General features: G+C 43.4%; 1 long non-coding RNA gene across 1 annotated transcript; it reads left to right on the top strand.

The window, feature by feature from the left end:
• The first annotated feature begins 9,616 nt into the window (after positions 1-9,616).
• On the top strand, positions 9,617-11,927 carry LOC139706754 (uncharacterized). Its single transcript, XR_011708404.1, has 3 exons — positions 9,617-9,727; positions 11,221-11,291; positions 11,862-11,927. It is a non-coding gene; the product is annotated as an uncharacterized lncRNA (long non-coding RNA).
• Positions 11,928-15,215: the final 3,288 nt, after the last annotated feature.

Below are 15,215 nucleotides of genomic sequence, written 5' to 3'. Positions count from 1 at the left end.
CTTCTGGACTAACAGGCACTACATAATGAGTACCTGCCACTTCCTCAGCTGTTACTATTTGGATGTGAGGCGTCCCCCAAGAGCTTACATGTGAGACAGTGCAGGAAGGTTTGGAGGAGAAAAGATTGGGTTAAAGAGCCTTGACCTCATCAGGGAATCGATTCCTGATGGGATTACCCGAGTGGCGGCTGGTCAGGTGGAGTGTGCCTGGAGGAAGTGGTTCATGGCGGGGTGTGGCTGTGGGTTTATATTTTGTATCTGGAGAGTGGGTTCTCTCTGTCTCTGGATTTCTGAACATGATGTGAGCTGGTCTTTCTGCCACACTCTTCCACCATGGTGTTCTACTTCCCCTTGAGTCCTGAGGAATGGAGCCGGCCTTCTGTGGACTAAGACTTCTGAGACCGTAAGCCCTGAAATAAACTTTCCCTCCTCTACATTTGTTCTGGTTCAGTCATAGCAGCAAAAATGTGGACTAAAACATCAGCACTTTAAGGCAGCTGGTCCAGAGCAGGTGGTGGTGGTGAATGGCACAGGGACTACTGCCCCTGGATTCAGGGTGGCTCCTGGTGCTTAGTGCAACGGCAGGTGGTGGTTTAGGCAGGCTGTCTACCTCTGCTGAACTTCAGCCTCGGCCTCCTCTGGGTGGGATGTGGGGATGGAAGGCCGGAGATTTAGGGGTTCTGAGCTAGTGGCCACTAAGATTGCTGCTCCTCACTACCTGTGGTCCCTATGACCCTCCTCCAGACCTGGCCTCCCATCCTGACCCCACCCTTCTCACCCCACGCCTCCTCCTGCCCCTGCCCTAGTCCAGGCTCTGCTCCTGATGGGCTAGATTGAGCAGCTGCCCTGGTTTGTGTCTCAGTCACTAGTTGGCAGTATGGTTTTTTTTAATATTTATTTTTTAGTTTTAGGTGGACACATATCTTTATTTTATTTTTATGTGGTGCTGAGGATTGAACCCAGTGCCTCATGCCTGCCAGCCGAGGGCTCTACCACTTGAGCCACATCCCCAGCCCCAGGCAGTATGTTTTTCATGGTGCGCAGAATGGTGTCTGTTGTATAAACATTCACATCCTACATTGAATGAGATATCTTGACTATATCAGGGTTTGATATCCATAAAATGAATTCAGTAAAGTCATCATCTTTCTTCTCTAGATGATGGACATTTGAAATAAAATCAGAATTTGTTAAAGGTCAGGTAATACTCTGCTGTGAGCCCCCTGATCCTGGGTTTTCCAGTGGGAGATCTCCAGCTTTCCTGTGCTATTTGATCAATCTAGAGTTTCTTTATTTTAAAGTCATGTTGCACTGTCTATATTTACGAGGAAATCCCCCATGTCCTCCAGGTTTCCAGTTATGTGCTGTAGCTTTATCCTATTCAACTTTTAATTTCTCCTCTGTCCAGTTTTCTACAAAATTCTTAATCCTGTGAACTCTGCTAGTTTTCATCAGCAGTGTTTTAATAATATTAAATTAATAATTTTAGCTCACTTTGTTTTTGAGAGAATTGCCTTATTTGAAAATTCTTGTGATAAGCTCCTGGACTCCCCTTTCTGCTCTCTAGAGATTTCACTCCTCCTCTTGCCACAGACAGCACAGCCAGACCTAGTGACAGCAGTGGGAGGAAGAAGCAGAGTCCCCAGGAAGCCCAGATGCTCCCCTCCCAGCAGGGTGTCTCCCCAACCCAGGGAGGTGTCTCTCCTGGGGGGGGCTTCTCCTTTCCCAGCAGGGCGTCTCCCTTCCCTGCAGTGTGTCTGCACTTTCTGGGGGTGGCTCCACATGCAGGGGGTGTATTTCCTCCAAGCAAGGTGTCCTCTAGGGGACGCATCTTGTGTGTGAGGGGAAGGGATCTCCCCTCCCAGCAGGATGTCTCTCCCCTGGGGGGGAGTGTCTACCCTAGAAGGGTGCATCTCCCCTAGAACGGGTGTCTCCCCTCTCAGGAGGCATCTCCACTTCAGCTTCAGGTGAGCTTCAGGGACTGAGGGGCCTGGGCGCCATCTTGGATGCTGTGTGGCCCTCAGGCTGAGGAGGGAGCTTTCTCCTCAGAGCTGAGCAGAGGAACCCTGACTGCTGGACAGGTGGGTCATTCCACCGGGAGGGCAGAGCTCCCCTCTCCTCAGAGCAGCCTGAGGAGATGCCAGGCCGTGAAAACCTCGTGGGCCACGTCTCTCGGGATGCCCCAGGGTTGCCTCCCAGAGCAGCCTGGGGAGATGCAAGCCTGGGAGCCCTGGTGGGCCACGTCTGTAGGGCCGCCTTGATTCCTTCTCCTAGAACAGCCAGGGGGAGGAGGATTCTAGGGATTCTCTTGGCCACGTCTCTAGAAACCCCCGGCATTTTCTTTCCTCAGAGCAGCACGAGGAGACACCAGGATTGGGGACCCTCATGGGCTACATCTCTAGAGACACCCCATGTTCCCTTCTCTGAGCAGCCTGAGGTGACCCCAGGCCTCTGTACCCATGTGGGTCACGAGTCTAGGAACACTTGGGGTTCCCTCTCCTCAGAGCAGCCTGGGAAAAATGCCAGGCCTGGGCACCCTCTTGGCCACGTCTGTAGGGACACCGGGGTTCCCTCTCCTCAGAGCAGCCTGAGGGAGATGCCAGGCCTGGGGAACCTGGTAGGCCACGTCTCTAGGGATGCCCCAGGTTGCTTATCCTCAGAGCAGCACAAGGAGACTCCAGGCCTGGGCACCTTCTTTTCCCCATCTCTAGGGACACCTGGGGTTCCCTCTCCTCAGAGCAGCCTGAGGAGACGCCAGGCCTGGGGACCCTCTTGGCCACATGTGTAGGGATACATGGGGTTCCCTCCCAGAGCAGCCTGAGGAGATGCCAGGACTGGGCATCCTCGTGTGCCAGGTCTCTAGGGACACCTTGTGGTTCCCTCCTCATAGCAGCCTGGGCAGATTCCAGGCCTGGAGACCTTGGTGTGCACATCTTTAGGAACGCCGGGGGTTCCCTCTCCTCAGAGCAACCTGGTGGAGACGCGTGACCTGGGGAACCTCTTGACCACATCTCTAGGGACACCTGGAATGCCCTCTTTTTATAGCAGCCTGGGGGAATGACCAGACTTGGGGACCCTGGTGGGCCACATCTATTGAAACACCTGGGCTTCCTTTCCCTCAGAGCTGCACAAGGAGACACCAGGCTTGCGGACCCTTATGGGACATGTCTTTAGGGACACCCCAGGTGCCCTTTCCTCAGAGCAGCCCGATGAGACGCCAGACCTGGAGACCCTGGTGGGTAATGTCTCTGGGGACACTCGGGGTTTCCTCGCCTAAAAGCATACGAGAGGAAACGCCATGTCGGGGTCCCTCTTGAAAATGTCTCTAGGGACTCCTGAGATTCCCTCTCAGAGCATCCTGAGGAGATGCCAGGCCTGGGCACCCTGGTGGGCCACGTTTCTAGGGACACCTGCGGTTCCCTCTCAGAGCAGCCCAAGGAGACGCCAGGCCTGGGGACCCTCGAGGGCCACATCTCTAGGGATACATGGGGTTCCCTCTCCTCAGAGCAGCCAGTGGGAGACGCCAGGCCTGGGGATCCTCTTGGCCACATCTCTAGGGACACCTTGGATTCCCTCTCCTAAGAGAGCCTGGGTCAAAGGCCAGGCTTGGAGAACCCGGTGGGTCATGTCTATAGGAATGTCCGGGGTTCCTTTTCCTCAGGATGCCGAGCAGCATGAGGAGGCACCAGGATGTGGGACCCTCATGGGCCAGGTCTCTAGGGACAGCTCAGGTTCCCTTCCCTCAGAGCAGCATGAGGACATGCCATACCTGGAGACCCTGGTGGGTCATGTCTCTCGGGACACCCAAAGTTTCTTCTCCTCAGAGTAGCACAAGGAGACCCCTGGCCGGGGAACCCTCTTGGCCACGTCTCTAGGGACGCCTGGGGTTCTTCTCCTCAGAGCAGCCTGGAGAAGATGCCAGGCCTGGGGACCCTGGTGGGCCACATCTCTAGGGACACCTGGGGTTCCCTCTCAGAGCAGCCCAAGGAAACACCCAGCTGGGGACTCTCTTGGGGCGCATCTTTAGGGACACCCATGGTTCTCTCTCCTCACAGCAGCACAAGGAGACACCAGGCCTGCGGACCCACATAAGCCATGTCTTTGGGGACACCTGGGGTTCCCTCTTTTCAGAGCATCCTGGGTGAGATGCAGGCCTGGGGACCCTCGTGGGCCACATCTCTAGGGATGCCCCAGGTTCCTTCTTCAGAGCAGCCTGATGTGACCCCAGTCCTATGGATCCATGTGGGCCATGTCTCTAGATTCACTTGAGGTTTCCTCTCCTCAGAGCAGCTTGTGGGAGATGCCAGGTCTGGGGACCCTGTGGGCCACTTCTCTAGTGACACCTGGGGTTCTCTCTCCTCAAAGCAACCTAGGGGAGATGCCAGCCTTGGGGATCCTGGTGGGTCACATCTCTAGAAATGCCCAGTTTCTTTTCCTCAGAGAAGCACGAGGAACACCAGGCCTGGGGACCCTTCTGGCCATGTCTCTAGGGACACCTTCAAGCCTGGTGATTCTGTGGGCCATGTCTCTAGGGGTGCCCCAGGGTTCCCTCTTCTCAGAGCAGCCTGAGGGAGGGAGACACCAAGCCTGGGGACCCTCTCGATCACATCTGTAGGGACACCTTGTGTTCCCTCTCCTCAGAGCAGCCTGGGGAAGATGCCAGGCTGGGGACCCTCATGGGCCATATTTCTAGGATGTTACTGGTTCCCTCTCAGAGTAGCACTGTTACAGTTAAAGCTTCATCCAAGGGTTTCATAAACTGGTTTCCAGACCACTCACATATAATTGAATCAAGCCTTTATTGAAGCACACCAGTGGCGGCTGACCAGAACATAAAGCTGTTCCCCTGATCAGCCCCAAACAGTTGCAAGGGCGCTCTTTATAATCCTGAAAACTGCAAAAGGGATGTTCGGGGCTGGGGGGTCTAGCCAATGCAAGCCAGCCAGGTTACAGAAGCGGGACAGTGCAGTCAAGCAGGGGGAAGCCTAACCAATCACAGTTAGCCCAGTCACCCCAGTTACAGAAACAGAGCCCCGTCACCCCAGTTACAGAAACAATGCCCCATTAGGTAGTTCATGTTCTTAAAGGTTTCTATAGCAAAAGGAGAAGAACATCTTGCCCCAGTCATGACCCTTCTACCTGGCATGGTTGTTTTACAGGATGAAGTCATAAAACAAAATGGAGTCACATTTGCTCCTACTATCACAGCACGAGGAGACACCAGGCTGGGGACCCTCATTGGTCATCACTCTATGGTTGCCTGGGTCCTCCCTCTCTTCAGAGCAGCCTGAGGTAGATGCCTGGGTTGGGGACCCTTGATTGTTGTGTCTATAGGGGTGCCTTCTCCTCAGAGTGGCCTTGGGGAGATACCTGCTTGGGGAACATTGTAGGTTCTGTATGTAGGGATACCTGGAACTGCCTTCTTCTCAGACCAGCCTCAGGGAGATACTTCAAAAGCTTCTGGATGGGCAGGCATTATGTAATTGCCCCTGGATTCTGGGCAGACCTTGGTGCTTAGTGTGGTGGCAGGTGGTGGATCAAACAGGTTGTCTGCCTCCACAAAGCTTCAGCCTCAGCTTCCCCTGGATGGGACGTGGGGTTAAAAGGCTGGTGATTTAGGAGCTCTGAGCCGTGGTCCCTCTGATCCTCCTCCAGGTTCCCTTCTACAGACCCTGCCCTCTCCTTCAGGCCCTGACCCTGTTAGGCTAGGTCGAGCAGCTTCCCTGGGTCAGAACCTCAGTGCACTAATTGGTAGTATGAAACTTTTGTTGTTGTAGGTGGATAGTATGCCTTTATTTTATTTATATTATGTGGCACTAAGGATCGTACCAAATGCCTCACACATGCTAGGCAGACGATCTGCCACTGAACTATAGACCCAGGCCAGCAGTATATTTTTAATGGTGCACACAATTGTGTCTGTTGTACAGACATTGACATCCTGCACTGGGTGAAATATCTTGACTATATTAGGATTTTATATACCATAAAATGAATTTAGTAACATTATCTCTTTTTTCTCTAGATTGTAAACATTTGAAATAAAATCAGAATTCATTAGGGGTCAAGTAACAGATGTGAGCCCTGATGCTCCTGGGTATTTTCCAGTGGGAAATATCCAGCTTTTCTATGATAATCACTGCATTTATAGTCTCCTTATTTTAGAGTCATATTACACTTTTTGTATTGACTAGGAAATGCCATGTCCTCAAGTTTTCCAGTTCCATGCATTAGGTTTCCCCTATTCAACTTTTAATTTCTCCTCTTTCTAGTTTTCTACAGAATTCTTAATCTTTTGAACTTCTTCTATTCTACCCATATTTTGAAAATATGTTTTAGCTTACTTTGTTTTTGATTGAGAGAATTGTCTTGTTTTAAAATTCCCATAAGTGATTTTAATTAATTTTTGTTTATTATGATGTTGTTGGAAGCTGGGTGTGTGTCTGGGTGGCAGAGCACCTTTGCTTAGCATGTGAGAGGCCCTGGGTTGAATCCCAGCACCCCCCCCCCCCACACACACACACAACTTTGACAGTACTCAAGGGTCAGATGTATCTAGAGGTATCCTTTAAAAAGATCATGTACTTGCACATACACACATACACCACAGTGCTGCTTCCAAATTTGGATAAAATTATTCTAAGCAAAAATTTCAAATCAGTTCTAGAAGATAAAACAAGATGGTGATATTTTTAATGCCAGCTATGCTATTCATGATATCACTATATATGAAATTTCCTCAGGAATCAAATCTTACAATATGTAAGCGACAAGTCGTAGCTACTTTTTGTTATTCAAGACATTTAGTAAAAATAAACTTTTTAAATAGACATTTTCTTTTTTACTTGTTAAACTTAGAAAGAATATCCATATGTCTTATTAAAGTTGTATATTCATCAGAAAATTAAGTTCTCTTATTCTTTGTAAGCAAGGAGATGTGCCTTCCTATGAGCATGATGTTTTATATTTTGTCAGGAATTATTATTGGAGAACACTTAAGTGTTTACCTTCTGTTCAAAATATCATTTTAAAATATGCCATTATGCTTTTGAATCCATAAATTTGAATTTCTTCTTTTGAGGTTATGTATTTTTAATACTTAAGGAATTTCATGTGGGAAGTGCCATGGTTACATTTTACTCTAATGTTGGTGCCCCCTTGTGCTTATAAGTTAGCTTTCAGAACAAAGTTGTATATATGTCTTTCATATTTGTTGGATTAATTAGCAAAGTACATAAATACATACACATTATTATTTAAATTACTAGAATTAGAGGTTAAACATGTTAGCAATTGAGATGAACAAAGTGCAGATTTGGTTTAATTATTTTTGGGAGGTTGACATAATGGCTTCTGCCCTGTTCTACACCTGCCATGGTTGTCTGTGATCCAATGTCTGGCCTGGAGAAATTTTTTTTGGCACTGGGAATTGAACCCAGGGTTTTGCATGTGCTAGGTAAGCACTAAGCTACCTATATCCCCAGACCTTTGAAAATTTTATTTTGAGACAGGGTCTTGCTAAATTGCCCAGGTTGACTTCAAATATGTGATCCTCTTGCCTTAGCCACTCAAGTAGCTGGGATGATAGGCATGTGTCAAAGTGTCTGGCTTTTCTTGGAAGATTTTGTGTCAACATCATATGCTTACAATGTATATAATAATTTTAAAGCTCTACCATGTTCATTTTTTAATTTCTTAAGAGTTAATAGAGTTTTTGTTGTTTTGATGTATGCTTAATGTAATGATCCAGCTGTGCAATCCACTGTAAGGAGAATATTTTGATTCTGATAGTCTCAACTGTGTTTCAGGCCCAAAATATTTTGCTAGAAGCAGAGAGTATTAATTTTCTATTTGATTATACAAATAAGGCACAAATTCTCTCTTTTTTCCCTTTGTGGTGCTGGGGGTTGAACCCAGGGCCTCTTGCATGCCTGGAAAGCACTCTTCCTTTGAGCTGCATCCTCAGCCCCATAGATTATTTAGTTATCATTAGCTTCATGACTATCTAGCATGATAACAAAATCAGTGAAAAGTTCAGCTGAATTTGAAACCATTCAAGAGTCTCCGCATCCAATAATGCTTTGTGATTTCTAAAAGGTAAAGTATTTTTCCACAACATAGTATCACCCATGGACTGTGCTATCACTTGTGTTTCTCTAGTTTCACCACTTCCTGCAGAGCATCATGGAGGAGTTGGGTGCAGGTGTCTTTTAAATCCTCTACTTACAAGGCATCACTCATTGTAAGTTGCTAATCCTGTTTATCTTTTTCTTTTCTTTGACTATTTGTCTCAGTGGCAAATATTTAATTCTGTTACTGCTAAAGGATATGCAAAGAAACAAAATAAAAACTGATTCTTTGGGACAAGTGATCCAGTTAGTGAGTCAATTTGCCATTGGAATGAATACGAATACGAATATATATATATATATATATCTGTGTGTGTATATATTTGTGTGTGTATATATCTGTGTGTGTATATGTGTATATATATATATAAAGTCACTCTTTGAAAAAAATTTAGCCATGAGTTGAAATAGTCTCTAAAAAGTTATTTGATCAAGTTTTTTTTTAAAGAGAGAGAGAGAATTTTTTAATATTTATTTTTTAGTTTTCAGTGGACACAACATCTTTATTTTATTTTTATGTGGTGCTGAGGATCGAACCCAGCACCCCGCGCATGCCAGGCAAGCGTGTTACCCCTTGAGCCACATCCTCAGCCCATGATCAAGTTTTTAGGAGGCATACCTAAGGACCTAGTGACAACATAAAAATACAGCAACTTTCCATATGTGTTTTTGCTTCTACATAAAAACCTGTAAAAGAGGTACTTATTTTGAGTATTACATTAGATTTAATTCTTCGATTTTTGTTATAATAAATTTTTTAAAGAGAGAGAGAGGAGAGAGAGAGAGAGAGAGAGAGAATTTTTTAGTATTTATTTTTCAGTTTTTGGTGGACACAACGTCTTTATTGTTATGTGGTGCTGAGGATGGAACCCAGTGCCTCGCACATGCCAGGCGAGCGTGTTACTGCTTGAGCCACATCCACAGCCCTATAATAAATTTTTGTGTTCATAGTAAAATACAGAACTAGTTAAGAATGTCAGTTACCAGCAATCAACTGTATAAATAAGCAAGCAGGTGTTTGGAAAAAATACAGCCATGTCTTAAGGACTTATTTTAAAGTAGTTTTATTTTTATACAGAAATTGCAAAGAAAGTGCAGAGATTTTTATATAGTCTCAACCTCATTTTTTCCCCTTGTTATGGCTTAGGTGCACTGTCTCTGATGTGTTAACATAGACCATTTTGTCATTAAGAAAAAAATACTGCCAGGCATGGTGGCACACACCTATAATCCCAGTAGCTTGAAAGGCTGAGAGACAGGAGGATTGTGAGTTCAAAGCCTGCCTTAGCAACAGCAAGATGCTAAGTAACTCAGTGAAACCCTTTCTCTAAATAAAATGCAAAATAGGGCTGGGGGTGTGGCTCAGTGGTTGAGTGCCCCTGAGTTCAATCCCTGGTACCCAGTCCCCCTCCCCATAAAAAAAAGAAGAATACTGGTATGCTACTGTTAACTGAAGTTGATTTTTTTTTTTAATTCTCAGTTCCGCCTCTTCCTGTTCCAGGACCCTATCCAGGACCACACACAATCCTCTTGGGGTTACAGTTTCTCTGACTTTCTTTGTTCCAATGTCCTTAACAATGTTGAGGAGGACCTGTCAGGTACTTTTTAAAAAAAAAAAAAATTATTCTCCTTTGGGTGTTTTCATATTTAGCCTGGGGCTATGGGTCTGGGGAGTCAGGTCACAGAAGTGGAGAGCTACTCTGTCATCTCATGTCCTCAAAGTTAATGTCATGTTAGTACTGACTGTGCTCATCTAGGTGAGTCAGTGCTTTTCAAGTTTCTCTATGTGGAGTTACTGTTATCTGCATGTCCACATTGTGTTCTTTTGGAGGAAGCCACTCTGCAGAGCCCACACTCAAGAGGCAGGGAGTCAGCCCCGTCTCTTTGATGACTGAATGTCTGCCTCAATTACCTGGAATTCTTCTTCACAAGTGGTTTCTAGTCAACCCCATCTGTTTGTCTATTTGGTCATTTATTTATGACAGTGTGATCATCTGGATAGTTGCTAGGCTGTTTTTTTTTTTTCTATAGTACCTCATTGCTCACTTGATTTCCTGCTTTAGCCATTGGGAATTCTTTCCATTGGGAGCTCTTTTGATTTTTTTAATCCTAAAGTTCTTTCTTTTTCATATTTAAAAATTACTCTGAGATATATTTACTGTCTTAGTCCTAATATCAGCTATTTATTCAAAGAGTCCTGGCTCCTGTGATTTGAGAGTGATATTAATTTTTTTTTTTTTACCTAGCAGCTGAAGGTGCTTATTGCATCTTGACCCTCACAACTGACAGTGCAAATTGTGTGTGTTCTAATCTTTACATACCTCCTAGTTATAACTATGTTTATGGGGAACCATCTGGGTGTATATTAAGCTAGATGTAAGTTTATATTGATCTGTAATCAGTGATAATCATTATAATAATCAGTCATAATCCATTATGACAGATCACTCTGCCTTCACCCCTTGCTTATCTGTAACTTCTCACCCCATCAGTGGGAAACCTAGCTCCTAGTTTCTGCTACGAAATTAATTTATTGTTGCATTATGAGCAATTAATTCATTTCTGTTCCAAATTACAGGTTATGACAAAGTAAGAGACACACATTTGACCTCTGTCCCCAGTTTCTGATGCAGCACTCCTAAAATCCTCATATTTCCTGAGCGATAGAGGTCTTTGAACCATCTTTTGTTATAACATTGGTTCTTTGATCTTGTCTTCTTGAACAGAGCTCCCAAATCCTACAGAATCTCCGGGGTGGCAGGAGGGTCTTTTGCTCTACATGACCCTTGGTTGGCCCTAGGAATTTGGTCATGAGAGAGACCAAATGATGACTAAAAGCTTGGAACTTTCAGTACCCCACCCATCCTCTGGGAAAGTAACTAGAGATTAATAATCCATCATGCCTACAGGATTAAGTCTCCACAGAAGTCTTTGTAATAAGTGGTTCAGGGAATTTCTGACTTGTTGAACACATCCATGTTTAGGGAGGGTGGTGCTCCCCAACTCCATGTGAGTGGAAGGCCCTGCCTGGGTATCCTGTTGGCCTTATTCTGCACATCTCCTCATCTGACTTTAATTTTGTCTTTTCTAGAATGTCATATAAAATGAACCATGCAGCATGTAGCTTCTTCAGACTGGCTTATTTTACTAGCAGCATACCAGGTAGGATGCATCTCTGTCTTTGTGTAGGTTGATAGTTCATTCCTTTTTATTCTGCATTGATACATTTAGCTATGGAAGGATTTTCTGACTTATTATTTGATGAGTATCAATAGAGCCATTATGCATAATTCCTGATGGTTTTGTCAGGTTATAGATTAGACTTGTTTTGCTTTGAGGAGAAAGGGCACATTATTTTCCAAAGTGGCTGTGCCACATGTTCTCCCAACAATGTCTGAGAGTCCTGGGGTCCCACATACTATAGCTGTTGGTGTACTGCCATTTCTTAGAGTTTAGCAGTTCTAATAGTTGTGCCATGCTACCTCAGTATTGTTTTAATTTGTTATTCCCTAATGATATGCTATGCTGAGCATTATTTTGCATAACTATTTGCCATCTTTTTATTTTCTTTGGTCATATATCTGTTCGGATATTTACTCATTATAATTGAGTTTTTAGTTGTTGGTTTTTAAGAATTTGTTGTGTATTTTGAGTACAGCTTTCTTTTAAGAAATGTTTCTGTAAATAATTTATCCCAGCCTGTGGCTTATCTTTTTGTTTGAACTTTCACAGAATAGAAAATCTAACTTTTGAATGTTTAGTGCTGGGGATTGAACCCAGGGCCTCACACAAACTAGGTAAGTGCTTTACCACTGAGCTATATCCCATCCCCTTTTCAATTTCCCAGTCTGACCTTGAATTTGCTATCCCCCACCCCTATCTTTTTAGTAATTGAGATTGTAGGCATGCAATACTGTACTTGGTAAAAATTTAATTTTATAAAGTCCATATTATCATTATTTTTCTTCTGTCAACTGGCTTTTGGTATTGTGAGTTGAAACTCATCACCAAGAGCTGGGGAAGTAACTCAGTATTAGAGAGCATTTCTAGCATGTGTGAGGCCCTGTGTTCAATCCCCAGTACTAGAGTGCACACACACACACCCCCTCATGACTACATCTAAGGTTACATAGATTTTCTTCTGTTTCCTTGTAGAATTTTTTAGTTTTCCCACAGTTTAGTCATGAACTACTATGAATTAATTTTTGTAAAAATTTCATTTTGTGTCTACTACATTTATTTTACTCAATATAGTTTTCAAAATCTGTTCAATCATCATTTTTGAAAAATCATGAGTAATGTGTTTTATTTTAGTTTTAAATCCAAAATCGTGGCCTTGAATAATCTGGATACAGTGCTGAAATTTGTCCATTTTTAAAAAATATTTATTTTTTAGTTGTAGTTGGATACTTTGTTTATTTATTTATTTATATGTGGTGCTGAGGATTGAGCCCAGGGCCCTGCACATGCAAGGCAAGTGCTCTACCAATGAGCCACAATCCCAGCCCTAAAATTTGTCCATTTTTCAGGAACACAAAGAGAGGGTGTACATGCACCTCTGAACTACAGTGTCCTTTGCTGAGCCCTAGCAGCCACCAGAAGATGTGCTGCCTTCCTGGACCTGGTGGTGACATAATGCTGATATGGTAGTGTGATAATCCATGTGTCGTCCATTGCATCCTTTAATGCTAATGCATTATCCATAGTGATCTTTGATGCTAATGTGTCCACATGTGGTCTCTGATACTAATACAATGTCCACAGAATGGCCTTGAAGACTAATACAACAGCTGCCATATGGTCTTTAACATTAATATAATATCCACTTTGTGGCCTTTAATACTAAGGTAATATTTATAGTATGGCATCTAACACAAGTATAATAGCTTCCTGAGGCCTCTAATCTTACTATTCATACTCATTAGTGAAATTTATATTGTAGCATCTAAGACTGATCTAATATCTGCTCAGTAGACTTTAGCACTAAGATAATCCCCATAGTATAGCATCAAAACCTGATATAATAGCTACTCTGTGGCATTTCATAGTAATATAATATCTATAGTACATAATCTAAAACTAACATAATAGCTGATTTTTGGTCTTTAATACTAATATGATATGCATACCATAGCATCTAAAATAAGTACAATGGCTGCCTTGTGGCCTTTAATACTATACTGATATCCTTATTATAGCATTTAAAATTCATATGACAGCTGCTCTGTGAACTTTAATATTAATATCCATTGTATAGCATCTAAAACTAATAGAATAGCTGCCCTGTGGCTGTTAATACAAATATAATATACATATTATAACATCTAAAACAAATCCAGTATCTCTCTGTGGCCTTTAATACTAATATGATATCCATAGTATAGCATCTAATGCCAATATAATAGCTGCCTTATATCCTTTCATATTCTATTCTTTTTTTAATATTTATTTTTTGGTGTAGATAGACACAACACAATACATTTTATTTTTATTTGGGGCTGAGGATTGAACCCTGGTCCCACCCATGCTAGGTGAGTGCTCTACCATTGAGCCACAATCCCAGCCCCTGTCCTTTCATATTCTTATGGTATCTATAGCTAATATGGTTTAGATATGAGTTGTTTCCCCAAAACAAACTCATGTGTGAGAAAATGAGAACAAATTTAGATGTGTAATGACTGGGTCATGAGAACATTAATCTAATCCATGAATTAATCCACTAACAGGGATTAACTTGGTGGTAACTGTAGAGTGTAACTGGAGGAGGTGAGTAAATGGGGGCATTCCTTTGGGGTTAATATTTTGGCCCTGGTGAGAGGATCTCTCTCTCTCTCTCTCTCTCTCTCTCTCCCTCTCTCCCTCTCTCCCTCTCTCCCTCTCTCTCTCTCCCTCTCCCTCTCCCTCTCCCTCCCTCCTTCTTGTTTGCTATGTTCTGAATCACTTTTCTTCTCTACACCTTTGGCCATGATGCTCTGCCTCACTTTGGATGGAGATAAATTGAGTTGTCTGTCTTTGGACTGAGACTACTGAAACCATGAACACCAAATAAGATTTTCTCTTTAATATTTGTTCTTGAAGTTCTTTTGGTCACAGTGATGAAAAAGCCCACTAAATAGAAATTGGTACTAAGAGTGGAGTTTTTGCTATGACTAACCTGACTATGTGGTTCAGAATTCTTTTGAGCTATTTGTTGGGGGAGGAATTTTGAAATGTTTAGAGATGCAAGCTGGAAAAGGTTTAGAACACCGTAGATAGAGTTTAATGGGTGATTCTGGTGGGAACAGAAATCCAGAATGCCAGTAGGACTGCAGACTAAGTTTGTAAACTTTCAGAGAGAGAGAGAGGATTCTATTGAAATTGGGCAAGAGGCCATTTAAGTTACATTCTGGCTAAGAAGTTGTCTACATTTTTAAAAATATTTTTCTTTTAGTTGTAGATAGACATGATAACTTTATTTTATTTATTTTTATGTGGTACTGAGGATCAAACCCAGTGCCTCACATGTGCTAGGCAAGCACTCTACCACTGAGCCACAACCTCAGCTCAGTTGTCTATATTTTGCCTGTGTCTTGAGACATTCTGTGAGACTGGATTAAAGGTGATGGAGTAATTAATTTGGCAGAGGAAATTTCAAGCTAGCACACCATTCAGACAATGACATGAATATTGCTGGCAGGCTTTAGCCAAGTTTACTGTGATAATCAGCATCAGAAAGCAGAGCAGAAAGATTTGAAAACCTTGCAGTTTGGCAAGAAAATTGTGAGTAAAACTGGGGTGATTGTTAGAGATATCACAACCAAAGAAATTTTAAATTACTTTACCTAGGGATGATAGGGAAGATGACTTGAGGGCAACAGGAATTAGCAAGACCATACCCAACTCAGGCTCAAGGTTGTAAATGTAAAAATTCTTTCAGAAGGGACCAATCACTCTTTATCTACACTAACTACCAGACCTTCTCCCCCTGCCTCAGTTTGCTGAGGAATGGGATGTTTCCTTTTCCCTCAGGACAGGCCAGGCCAGGCTGCAGGCAGATAGATTCTTTTTTAAAATATATATATATTTAGTTGTAGATGGACACAATAT

The sequence above is a fragment of the Marmota flaviventris genome, chromosome 8, assembly GCF_047511675.1.
Source record: "Marmota flaviventris isolate mMarFla1 chromosome 8, mMarFla1.hap1, whole genome shotgun sequence".
In the NCBI taxonomy this organism is placed as follows: Eukaryota; Metazoa; Chordata; class Mammalia; order Rodentia; family Sciuridae; genus Marmota; species Marmota flaviventris.
The sequence above is the reverse complement of the archived record's forward strand: the minus strand, read 5'-3'. Positions and strand labels throughout refer to the sequence as shown.